This window comes from Carcharhinus amblyrhynchos, chromosome 10 (genome assembly GCF_965287045.1).
Source record: "Carcharhinus amblyrhynchos chromosome 10, sCarAmb.v2.hapA, whole genome shotgun sequence".
Taxonomy (NCBI): Eukaryota; Metazoa; Chordata; class Chondrichthyes; order Carcharhiniformes; family Carcharhinidae; genus Carcharhinus; species Carcharhinus amblyrhynchos.
Window position 1 is genome coordinate 81,063,936 of NC_137333.1, and position 12,250 is coordinate 81,076,185.

At 46.5% G+C, this 12,250-nt stretch overlaps 1 protein-coding gene across 2 annotated transcripts in view; it reads left to right on the forward strand.

The window, feature by feature from the left end:
- The window catches only part of nbeaa (neurobeachin a), an 825,376-nt gene that overhangs the window by 266,864 nt on the left and 546,262 nt on the right, over window positions 1–12,250 (forward strand). The window lies entirely within an intron of this gene.

The following is a 12,250-nucleotide window of genomic DNA, read 5'->3' on the forward strand; positions in this document are numbered from 1 at the left end:
CCTTTGTGCTAGGTGTGACTCCAACCATTGGAAAGTTTTTCCCTTGATTTGCATTGATTTGGTTTTGCCCTGATCAGGACTCCCTAATGCTACACTCAGTCAAATGCTGCCTTGATGTCAAGGGCAGTCAGTCTCATCCTGCATATCTTTGCTCTTGGATGGGGATGCCTGGAAGAGAATCTTCAGTAAGATGAGCTTGTGAACACTGCCATCGAGGATGTTGATTGAAGCAGGATGGTCCAATAGAGATCTTTGGCAGCAACTCATGAAGAACATTTCAGACAAACAATCCCTTCTCCTGTGAATTAACAATCAGTCCATCATCTTGTCTCCCAGCCCTTGCATCCTCAAATAAACCGAATGCTCAAAAACCAAGATTGATATTTATGTTAAGCAGTATCGTAGTGTAATTAGCTCCTACAGGAATACCGATTTGCATATAAAGTTTATTTATTAGTCACAAGCAAGGTTTACATTAACATTGAAATGAAGTTACTGTGAAATTTCTCTAATTGCCACGTTCCAGTGCCTGTTTGGGTCAATGCACCTAACCAGCATGTCTTTCAGACTGTGGAAGGGAAACAGAGCACCCAGAAGAAACCCATGTAGACACGGAGAATGTGCAAACGCCACACACAGTGGCCCAAGCCGAGCTTCGAACCCTGATGCTGTGAGGCAGCAATGCTAACCATTGTGCCGCCCATATAAAGATTTCAAAGAGCATCACACAAATGCCTGCACACTAGTTATCACCTTCCGCAATGTCCTCATGCTCATATTTATACCACTACAGGTGCTTTCCCAGGGTTGCAATATGAAAGGCTCATAACAAACTCAGCTTGAGCAACCGTGGAGGACAGTAGTGTGGCTGAAACATCTTGCCAAGGCAGACTGCATCAGCTGACTTATTCACATCAGATTGGCCATTCGTTCAGGGGCTCGTGGGATCCAGATGTGATGGCATACTGAAAGATAATGTCATATTCCATTCGTAGGCATGATTCCAGAGACATGATAGTCTCTGCTATCAGGTTATGATTCAGGATACCTACTGATCAGTGGGATATTAGTGATCTGACTGATCAATCTAGCCGTTGAGTCTCCCGTCTGATAGAGGTGATGATTAAGACCAAAATCTTTTTGGCCTCCGTATAAAGCTTCCAGAGAGATATTATTAGTGCCACAGACTCCTGCAGAGAAGGCACAACAGCACTGTATTAAGATGACTGAATGTCTTCATGTATAACTGTTAAGTATTCATGCCATGAATTAGAAATTCATATTCATTGGTAATAGGCTCCACACACAGTCTGCCATATTGCAGAATTCAGGCAGTTGAATGCATTCAGGAAATCATCGAGCACCACGGTCATCTTTTAAAGGTTGATTTCCCAAAATTTGCATCTCAATCCTCTCCAGCAGCCACAGAATCACAGAATTGCTACAGCGCAGAAGGAAGCCCTTTGGCTTATTGCTTCTGCACGGTTTTGCAAATGAGCAGTTCACCTAGTGCTGTTCCCCCATCTTCTCCCTGTAATCCTGCACATTTGGTAAAAGAGGGCCATTTGATCAAATGGAATGTACATCCAGCATTCATCTTGGATGAACACATCTGCAGGATGTGTCACCAGCTGCAGAAGCTCGACTATCAAAACTTAAGTGGTGTTGGAGTAACTGTGGTACATCAGTGAGGCATGGAACTACGTCAATAACGTATTTAGATCACACTGCAGGTTAGGAGTGTGCAGACAGAGAGGGAGTAGATGACTATCAGGCAGCCTAAAAGAAGAAGGCAGGTAATGCAGGACTCCCCTGAATTTGTTTTGCCAATAGGTTTTCAATTTTGGATACTGGTGAGGGCGAAGGTTTCTCGGGAGTGCAGCCAGAGCCAAGTCTGTGCCATCATGAGTGGCTCTGCTGTGCAGGCTGGGAGGAGGAAAAGTGAACAGGTACTAGTAATATGGGATTTGATAGTCAGAGGATCAGTGACTGCAGAATGGTGTGCTGTGTTTCTGGTGCTGGGGTCAAGGATGTCACGAAGCAGCTGTAGGACATTTTTCTGTGACAAAATGAACAGCCAAAGTTCATGGTCCACAATGACATGGGAAGAAGAGGAAATAGGCTCTGAAAGCAGATTTTCGGGAGTTTGGAAGGAAATTAAAAGCTTTAGCTCAAAGCGTATTCTCAGGATTACTCCCAGCTCATGTGCTTGTGAGCATAGGAATAGGAGGATTGAGTGATTGAACATGTGGAGAATTGGTGGAGGAGGGAGAGCTTCAGATTTCTGAGGCATTCGGACCAGCTCTGGGCCACATGAGACCTGTACAAGAGGGATGGGTTACACCTGAACAGGAGCTGGTCTAATATTCTCGCAGGAAGATTTGCTAGTGCTGTTGGGGAGGATTTAAATCATCTTGTCAGGGGAACCTGAGGGTTGCTCAGCTTGGAAGTAAAGTAAAAGTAGAAAAGTAACAAGCAAATTTAGATGATGATCAACTAGGCTGAGAAATTGGAATAATGTTAAAAAGATTCTGCCTGAATCCATATAAAATTCACAGCAAAGTAGATGAATTGTGACACAAAAAGAGTCCAATAGGTATGATCTAATTGCGTTGTGGAAACACGGCAACAGAGTGACCAAGACAAGGAGGTGAATATAATAGGTATTCGATATTTAGGAAGGACAGGCAAAAAGGTAAAGGAGGTGCTGTTGTGCTAATATAAAGGATAGAATCAGTACATTAGTAAAGGAGGATGTCAGACTGGATGAATAAAATGTGAAATCTGTTTGGATGGAGCTAAGAAACAGTAAGGGACAATAGTCGTTGGTCGGAGCCCCTGAGATCTGGTATTCTACACCTCAGTGTATTGAAAGTGGTAGCTATGGAGACAGTGGATGTATTGCTGATTATCTTCGAAAATTCTATAGATCCTGGGAAATTTTTTGTAAGGAGTCTCACAACACCAAGTTAAAGTCCAACAGGTTTATTTGATAGCAAAAGCCACTCACTTTCGGAGCGCTGCTCCTTCGTCAGGTAAGTGGGAGTTCTGTTCGCAAACAGGGCATATAAAGACACAAACTCAACTTACAAATTAATGATTGGAATGCGAGTCTTTACAAGTAATCAAGTCTTAAAGGTACAGACATGTGAGTGGAGAGAGTGTTAAGCACAGGTTAAAGAGATGTGTATTGTCTCCAGACAGGACAGTTAGTGAGATTTTGCAAAGTCAGGCAAGTCGTGGGAGTCACAGATAGTGTGACATGAGGCCGTCCTCGTGTATGTGGAACTTGGCTATTAGTCTCTGCTCAGCGACTGTGTGTGTCATGAAGGCGTCTTGGAGAACACTTACCCAAAGATCAGAGGCCGAATGCCCGTGACCGCTGAAGTGTTCCCCAACAGGAAGAGAACGCTCTTGCCTATTGATTGTCGAGCGGTGTTCATTCATCCATTGTCATAGCATCTGCATGGTCTCCCCAATGTACCATGCCTTGGGACATCCTTTCCTGCAGTGTATCAGGTAGACAACGTTGGCCAAGTTGTAAGAGTATGTACCGTATACCTGGTGGATGGTGTTCTCAACCACCAAAATAGATCCCATCAGTCTTGCAGTAGACACAGAGGAATTCATCAGGCGAATGAGGCTGTGGGAATTCTTCCACAAACCCCAAGAGGCCAACAGTGCAGCAACCGAAGAGGAAAAGAGTTGAATTGGACCCTCCAGAAGGCCGCTGCCCTTGACTTGACATGTATGCCCAAGCCATCAGGAGGTGCGTCAAAGTCAGATTCATCAGCCACACTCAAGACAGCCCTGAACATCATCCAAGCACAACACGACACCATCTGTGCTCTCAAGACCAACCGCAACATTACCATCAAACCAGCAGACAAAGGAGGGGCTATCGTCATACTGAACAGAACGGATTACTGCAAAGAAATGTACTGACAACTGAACAAGGAACACTACAGACAGTTAGCCGCAGATCCGACCAAAGAACACACCCATCAACTCGACAGACTGATCAAGACCTTTGATGCGGACCTTCAGAGTACCCGCTGTGCTCTTATCCCACATATTACCTGTGTTGGAGATCTCTACTGCCTCCCGAAGATACACAAGTCAAATGCACCCGGCTGTCCCATTGTATCAGGCAATGGGACCCTGTGCGAGAACCTCTCTGGCTACGTTGAGGGCATCCTGAAACCCATTGTACAAAGAAACCCCAGCTTTTGTCATGACACTACGGACTTCCTACAGAAACTCAGCACACAGGGAGCAGTTGAACCAGGAGCACTCCTTGTCACAATGGATGTCTCGGCACTCTACACCAGCACCCCCCACAACGATGGCATTGCTGCAACTGCCTCCGTACTTAACGCTGACAACTGCCAGTCTCCAGATGCAATTTTACAACTCATCCGCTTCATCCTGGACCACAATGTCTTCACCTTCAACAACCTGTTCATCCAGACATATGGAACAGCACAGGGACCAAATTTGCACCTCAATATGCCAACATCTTCATGCACAGGTTCATATAAGACCTCTTCACTGCACAGGATCTGCAACTGATGCTATACACTAAATGCATCGATGACGTTTTCTTCCTTTGGACTCGTGGTGAACATAAGAAATAGGAGCAGGAGTAGGCCATCTAGCCCTTCGAGTTTGCCCCGCCATTCAATGAGATCATGGCTGATCTGAAGTGGATCAGTTCCACTTTCTCGCTTTCTCCCCATAACCCTTAATTCCCTTGTCTATCAGAAATCTATCTACCTGTGACTTAAATATATTCAATAAGGTAGCCTCCACCACTTCAATGGGCAGAGAATTCCAGAGATTCACCACCCTTTGAGTGAAGAAGTTCCTCCTCAACTCCATTCTAAACTGTGCCCCCCCCCCCCCCCCCCCCCCCCCCAAACCTTATTTTGAGGCTGTGCCCTGTGGTTCTGTTTTCCTTTCTAAGCGGAAAGAATCTCTCTACCTCTACCCTATCTAGCCCCTTCATTATCTTGTAAGTCTCTGTAAGATCTCCCTTCAGCCTTCTAAACTCTAAGGAGTACAGGCCCAGTCTATTCAATCTCTCCTCATAAGCTAACCCCCTCATCTCTGGTGTCAGCCTGGTGAACCTTCTCTGTACTCCCTCCAAGGCCAATATATCCTTTCGCAAATGAACAATCACTGAAACAACTATATGATGACATCAACAAGTTCCATCCCACCATCAGACTCATCATGCACTACTCTCTGCAATCGGTTGCATTCTTGGACAGCACTTCACTGTACCGCAAACTCACGGATAACCTCACGATGCTTCACTTCTCTAGCTTCCACCTTAAACATGTTAAAGAAGCCCTCCATATACACAGAATCTGCTCAGATGAGGAGAATTGCAACAGACACCTTCAGACGCTGAAAGATGCCCTCATAAGAACAGGATGTGGCACTCGACTCATTGAAAAACTGCACCGTCTTCCTCAGAAGACAAACACGGGACACGGCGGACAGAGTACCCTTCATCGTCCAGTACTTCCCTGGAGTGGAGAAGCTATGACATCTTCTCCGGAGCCTTCAACATGTCATTGATGAAGACAAACATCTCGCCAAGGCCATCCCCACACCCCATTTCTCGCCTTTAACCAACCGCACAACCTCAAACAGACCATTGTCCGCAGGAAACTACCCAGCCTTCAGGAGGACAGTGACCACGACACCACATAACCTCTGCACGATGTGCCGGATCATAGACTTGGAGGCCATCATCCCACGTGAGAACACCATCCACCAGGTACACTCTTGCAACTCGGCCAACGTTGTCTACCTGATAGGCTGCAGGAAAGGATGTCCCGAGGCGTGGTATACTGGGGAGACCATGCAGACGCTATGACAACGGGTGAATGAACACCACTTGACAATCACCAGGCAAGTGTGTTCTCTTCCTGTTGGGGAACACTTCAGCAGTCACAGGCATTCGGCCCCTGATTTATGGGTAAGCGTTCTCCAAGGCGGCCTTCACGACACACGACAACGCAGAATCGCTGAGCAGAGACTAATAGCCAAGTTCAATAAGGATGGCCTCAACCGGGATCTTGAGTTCATGTCACACTATCTGTGACTCCCACAACTTGCCTGAATTTGCAAAATCTCACTAACTGTCCTGTCTGGAGACAATACACATCGCTTTAACCTGTGCTTAACACTCTCTCCACTCTCATGTCTGTACCTTTAAGACTTGATTACTTGTAAAGACATGCATTCTAATCATTATTTTGTAAATTGAGTTTGTGTCTTTATATGCCCATTTGTGAACAGAACTCCCACTTACCTGATGAAGGAGCAGCTCTTCGAATGCTAGTGACTTTTGCTACCAAATAAACCTGTTGGACTTTAACTTAGTGTTGAGAGACTTACTGTGTTTACTCCAGTCCAACGCCGGCATCTCCACATCATGACATTTCCTGTAGACCAGAAGATATTAAATGTCACCCCTCTGTTTTGAAGGGTGGGAAGGAAAGAGGCGAATTGCAATGCAGGAATCTGTTATAAGGGATGTGATAAATGAAGGCTTAAGATAATAATGATTTGCTTGAGCGTAGTTAGCTTAAATTTATGAATAGGGAATTATGTCTGAGGATCCTGTTGGAATTTTTTGAAAATGTTCCCAACAGAGTTGATAAGGCGAATCAATGGATGTAGTGAACTTCGATTTTTGGAAGGCTTTTGAAAAAGTTTCCCACAAGTGTTTCATTGGCAAAAATTGAAGCAAGGTAGCATAAGGATCAGTACTTTGGTCCCAGCTGTTCACAATATGTATCAAGATGTGGATGTGGGGATCAAATGTAACATTTCCAAGTTTGCAGATGACACTAAGCTAGGTGATGCTGTGTGTTGTGAGGGAGGTGCAAAGCAACTTCAAGGGGATTTGGACAGACTTACTGAGTGGGCAAATAACATGGCAGATGGAATATAATATGGAAAAATGTGAGGTTATCTGCTTTGGCAGGAGGAACAGACAGGCGGAGTATTTCTTAAAGGTGAGAGATTAGAAAGTGTAGATGTATAAAGGGACTTGAGTTCCCTATTCAATAAGTCGGTGCAGTTCTGATGAATGGTCATCAAGACAACAAGTTCTATTCACTCTGCACAGATGCTATCAGACCTGGCTGCTGGGATTTTTTGGCACTTTGTATTTTTGACCCAAGTTAAACTGATAGACCTGTAGTTCCTGGGTTTATCTTCATGCCTCTGTTTGATCTCAGGTGTAACATTTAAAATTATGCAGTCCTCTGGCACCATCCCGAGTTGAAGGAAGACCATTGGCTTTCTTCTGTCTCCTTGGATGCACCTTACCAAATCCTTTAAATTTAGTCAGTTTATCTAATACCTTTTCTTTATTAATTTTAAATTCTTCTAGCGTATTAATTCCTCCTCTTTCACTGTGACTTGGATAAGATATTTTCCTGTGGTTAACACAATGTGAAATATTCATTTTATACATAAGAACATAAGGAATAGGAGCAGGAGTAGGCCATCTAGCCCTTTGAGCCTGCCCCGCCATTCAATAAGATCATGGCTGATCTGTCGTGGCTCAGTTCCACATTCCCGCCCTCTCCCCATAACCCTTAATCCCCTCGCTTATCAGAAACCCATCAACCCGCGTCTTAAAAATATTGAGCGAGGCAGCCTCCACCACTTCAACGGGCAGAGAATTCCAGAGGTTCATCACCTTTTGAGTGAAGAAGTTCCTCCTCAACTCTGGTTTAAACCGCCCCCCCCTTTATCTTGAGGCTGTGCCCCATAGTCCTACTGTCCTTTCTGAGCGGGAAGAGTCTCTCCACCTCTATCCTATCCATCCCATTCATCATCATATATGTCTCAATGAGATCTCCCCTCATTCTTCTAAACTCTAATGAGTACAAGCCTAGTTTATTCAGCCTCTCTTTATAGCTCAACCCCCTCAACTCCGGCATCAGCCTAGTAAACCTCCTCTGCACTCCCTTCAAGGCCAAAATATCCTTGCGTAAGTGCGGCGCCCAAAACTGCACACAGTACTCCAGCTGCGGCCTCACCAGTGCCCTATACAGCCGCAGCAAGACCTCCCTACTTTTATATTCAATCCCCCTCGCTATGAAGGCCAGCATCCCATTAGCCTTCCTGACCACCTGCTGCACCTGCAGGCTGGGTTTTTGCGACTCATGCACAAGGACCCCGAGGTCCCTCTGCACCGTCGCCTGCTGCAGTTTTTCACCATGTAAGTAATAGTCCTTCCTACCATTATTCCTACCAAAGTGGACCACCTCTCACTTGCCAACATTAAATTCCATTTGTCAGTTCCTGGCCCATTCGCCCAGCCTATCTAGATCCTTCTGCAGACTCTCCACACCCTCCGCGCAATTTGCCGTTCCATCAATCTTGGTGTCATCAGCAAATTTTGACACCATACACTCGGTTCCCTCCTCCAGATCATCTATATAAATGGTAAATAGCTGAGGCCCCAGCACGACCCCTGGGGCACTCCACTAGTCACCAACCGCCAATCCGAATAGCACCCATTGACCCCCACTCTCTGCCTCCTATTTGACAGCCAATCCTCTATCCATGCTAACACTTACCCCCTACTCCATGCCCCCTTACCTTCTGCAATAACCTCTTGTGAGGTACTTTGTCAAACGCCTTCCGAAAATCAAGAAAGACCACATCCACCGGCTCTCCTCTATCCACCGCCCTAGACACATCCTCATAGAACTCCAATAAATTTGTCAGACACGACTTCCCCTTAACGAAACCGTGCTGCATCTGCTCTATCAAGCAATTCCCCTCAAGATGCCTCGCTATTTCCTCCTTGATGACGGATTCTAACATTTTACCTACAACAGATGTTAAACTAACTGGCCTATAATTCCCTGCCTTTTGCCTGGCACCCTCCTTAAACAATGGCGTAACATTAGCCGTTTTCCAGTCTTCCGGCACTTCCCCGGAATCCAGCGACGTTTGGAAAATAACCACCAAGGTATCCACTATCACCTCTGCCATTTCTTTCAGAACCCTTGGATGCATTCCATCCAGTCCTGGGGACTTGTCCACAATCAGTCCCTCCAGTCTGTCAAGCACCGCCCCTCTAGTAACAATAATGTCATTGAGACCCTCCTGTCCTACCATCTTTCCATCGCTAACACCCGGCAAATTATTCACATCCTTCTCCGTGAAGACCGAAACAAAGAAGTTATTCAAGGCCTCAGCCATTTCCCCATCCCCTACCACTAAGTCCCCCCTGTCATCCTCTAAGGGTCCAATGTTCACCCTAGCCAGCCTCTTCCTTTTCATATATTTATAAAAACTCTTACTATCCTTTTTTATATTAAGCGCTAGCCCAGCTTCATAGTTTCTCCTACCCTTCTTTATCAACTTCTTTGTCAATCTTTGTTGACTTTTAAACCTCTCCCAATCCTCTTCTCGCCCACTACTCTTAGCTACTCTAAACGCCTCCGCTTTTAATTTAACACTTTCCTTCACCTCCTTCCTTATCCATGGCTTATTGCCTCTCCTCCTACGGTCCTTTTTAACCATCGGAATAAATTTCTGCTGAGCACCAAGAAAGATCTCCTTAAAGATCCTCCACTGCTCCTCAGCAGACCTACCTTCCAACGCGCTCCCCCAGTCAACATTCGCCAATTCTTCTCTCATCCTTCCGTACTCCCCTCTGTTCAAATAAAGGACGCGTGTCCGGGAACCCACTTCCTTCTCCTCCATCTGCACCAGAAACTCCACCATACAATGATCACTCTCCCCAAGAGGATCCTTCACCACAAGGTCCCTAATTCTACCCACCTCGTTACATAACACCAGATCCAAGATAGCTCTCTCCCTCGTCGGCTCCAACACTCACTGTTCAAGGAAACTATCCCGGCAGCATTCCAAGAACAACTCCTCGAGCCCACCGCATCCAACATGGGTCCACCAATCAATATGTAGATTGAAATCCCCCATAATTATCGCCATTCCATTCCTGCACGCCACATTTATTTGCGCGTTAACAGCCCGCCCCACCTCCAGATCATTATTTGGGGGCCTATAGACAACACCCACCAGCGTCTTCCTCCCTTTGCTGTTCCTAACCTCCACCCACAATGATTCCACTTTCTGCTCTTTGGTTCCTATATCATCCCTTGCTACCACCCTGATGCTATCCTTAATCAGCAGAGCTACGCCCCCCCTCTTTTTCCTCCCGCCTATCCTTCCTAAACACTTGATACCCCTGGACATTCAGCTCCCAGTCCCTGTCACCTTGCAGCCACGTCTCTGTAATGGTCACCAGATCATATCCATTTGTGCTGATCTGCGCCACCAGCTCATCCACTTTATTCCAAATGCTTCGTGCATTCAGATAAAGTGCCTTCATCCCAGCCTTCACCTGGACCCTATTTGCCAGAACGCCACCAACCATACTCACGCCCCCTACTCCCTTTATTATTGGGACATCCTCGGCCTCTTCCCTTACCTGTACCCTCTCCTTAACTTTAGACCCCGTAATGTCACCTACTCCCCCCCCCAGTTAGTTTAAAGCCCTACCTACAGTCCTATTTACATGATTCGCCAGGACTCTGGTCCCAGCACGGTTCAGACCAACCCCATCCCACCCGAACAGGTCCCACTTACCCCAATACTGATGCCAGTGCCCCATAAATTCAAACCCATTCCTCCCACACCAATCCCTGAGCCACCCATTCACTTCCTTAATCTTATCAACCTTACGCCCATCTGCACTCGGTTCAGGCAGTAGTCCAGAGATAACCACCTTGTCGGTTCTACTTTTTAATTCCATTCCCAGCTTTTCATACTCCCTCCCCAGATCCTCAGTTTGCATTTTGCCTACGTCGTTGGCACCCACATGTACTACAACGACCGGATTCTCACCCTCCCACTCCAGGTTCCTCTGCAGCCCAGATGAGACATCCTGGACCCGAGCACCAGGCAGACAACTTTCTGTGCACTTTGTCATTGTGACAAAGGACAGTGTCAATACCCTTAACCCCACTGTCCCCAATTACGACTACGTTCCTTATCACCTTCTCTTTGCCTATATCCTGCATCTGCATCACTGTACTGTGTGCAGTTTGCTCACCAACCTCACCTCCCTCGTTCTCGTCCACACTTGAAGCAAGAACCTCAAACCTGTTATGCAGATTGAGAGGCTGAGGCCTCCGGTCCCCACCCTCCTTCCTCCGGTCCCCACCCTCCTTCCTCCTCTCAGCAGCCCCCTCTTGTTCCTGACCCTTAGATTTAGCCAGTCTAGGGGGGTTGATGTCTCTTGCACCCCATTGACAATGGCACCCTCTCTCCCCCTGATGAGCCTCAGTGTCTGAAGCTCAGAGGCCAGCTCATCTATCTTGAGCTGGAGCTCCTCCAGCAACCTGCACTTACTGCAGACATGGTCACTGGGAAGGACCCTGGGGTCCACCAGCTCCCACATCACACAGAAACAGCACATCGCATGCCCCTCCATTATTCACTGTAGTAGTATTGGAAATTTCCACATGAACTTACCTGGCCCTTTTTCTCCCCAGCCCTTTGATCCTAAGCCCTAATAGCTCACTCTGCTTCCCTCTCACTCCGCTGCCCGCTCCGACGCTGCCCGCTGTCTACACCAGGCCTCCTTTTAAACCTGGCACTGTTTTAAAGCCTGCTCACCCACAAATCCCTGCTATCCACTCCCTTAGAATTCTTAAAGCGGTAAATACAAAAAGCCCACAAAAATGCTTTTGAATGATTTAAACAGTTCTACAAGGTAAGTTCTTACTACGAAAGTGCTTTAAACTTATTTAAACAGGTTTTTAACAGGTAATTTCTTATCTGACTCTCTGCTCCCTCACTTGTCTGCCTCAGCCTCTCCCCAAGCTTCCTTTCACATATGCCCTTTTCGTTCCATAATTGACCTTACTCCTCTTCTCAACCACCCTTTGACTATTATATGCCTGTGGAAGACTTTGAGATTCCTTTTAATGTTGGCTGCCAGTCGTTTCTTATACTCCCTCTTTGCAGCTGAGCCACCCATGGACTTGGCTCAGCCTGCACTCCTCAGATGAACCATTACTGTCATCAGTATTCAGAACTGAACAGTGGTTGCGTAGTGGGATGCAATGGCATAGTGGGGAGGCAGTGGTGTATTGGTACAGTCACTGGACTAATAATCCAGGTTAGGTGCATTGACCATGCTAAATTCTCCCTCAGTGTACCTGAACAGGTGCCAGAG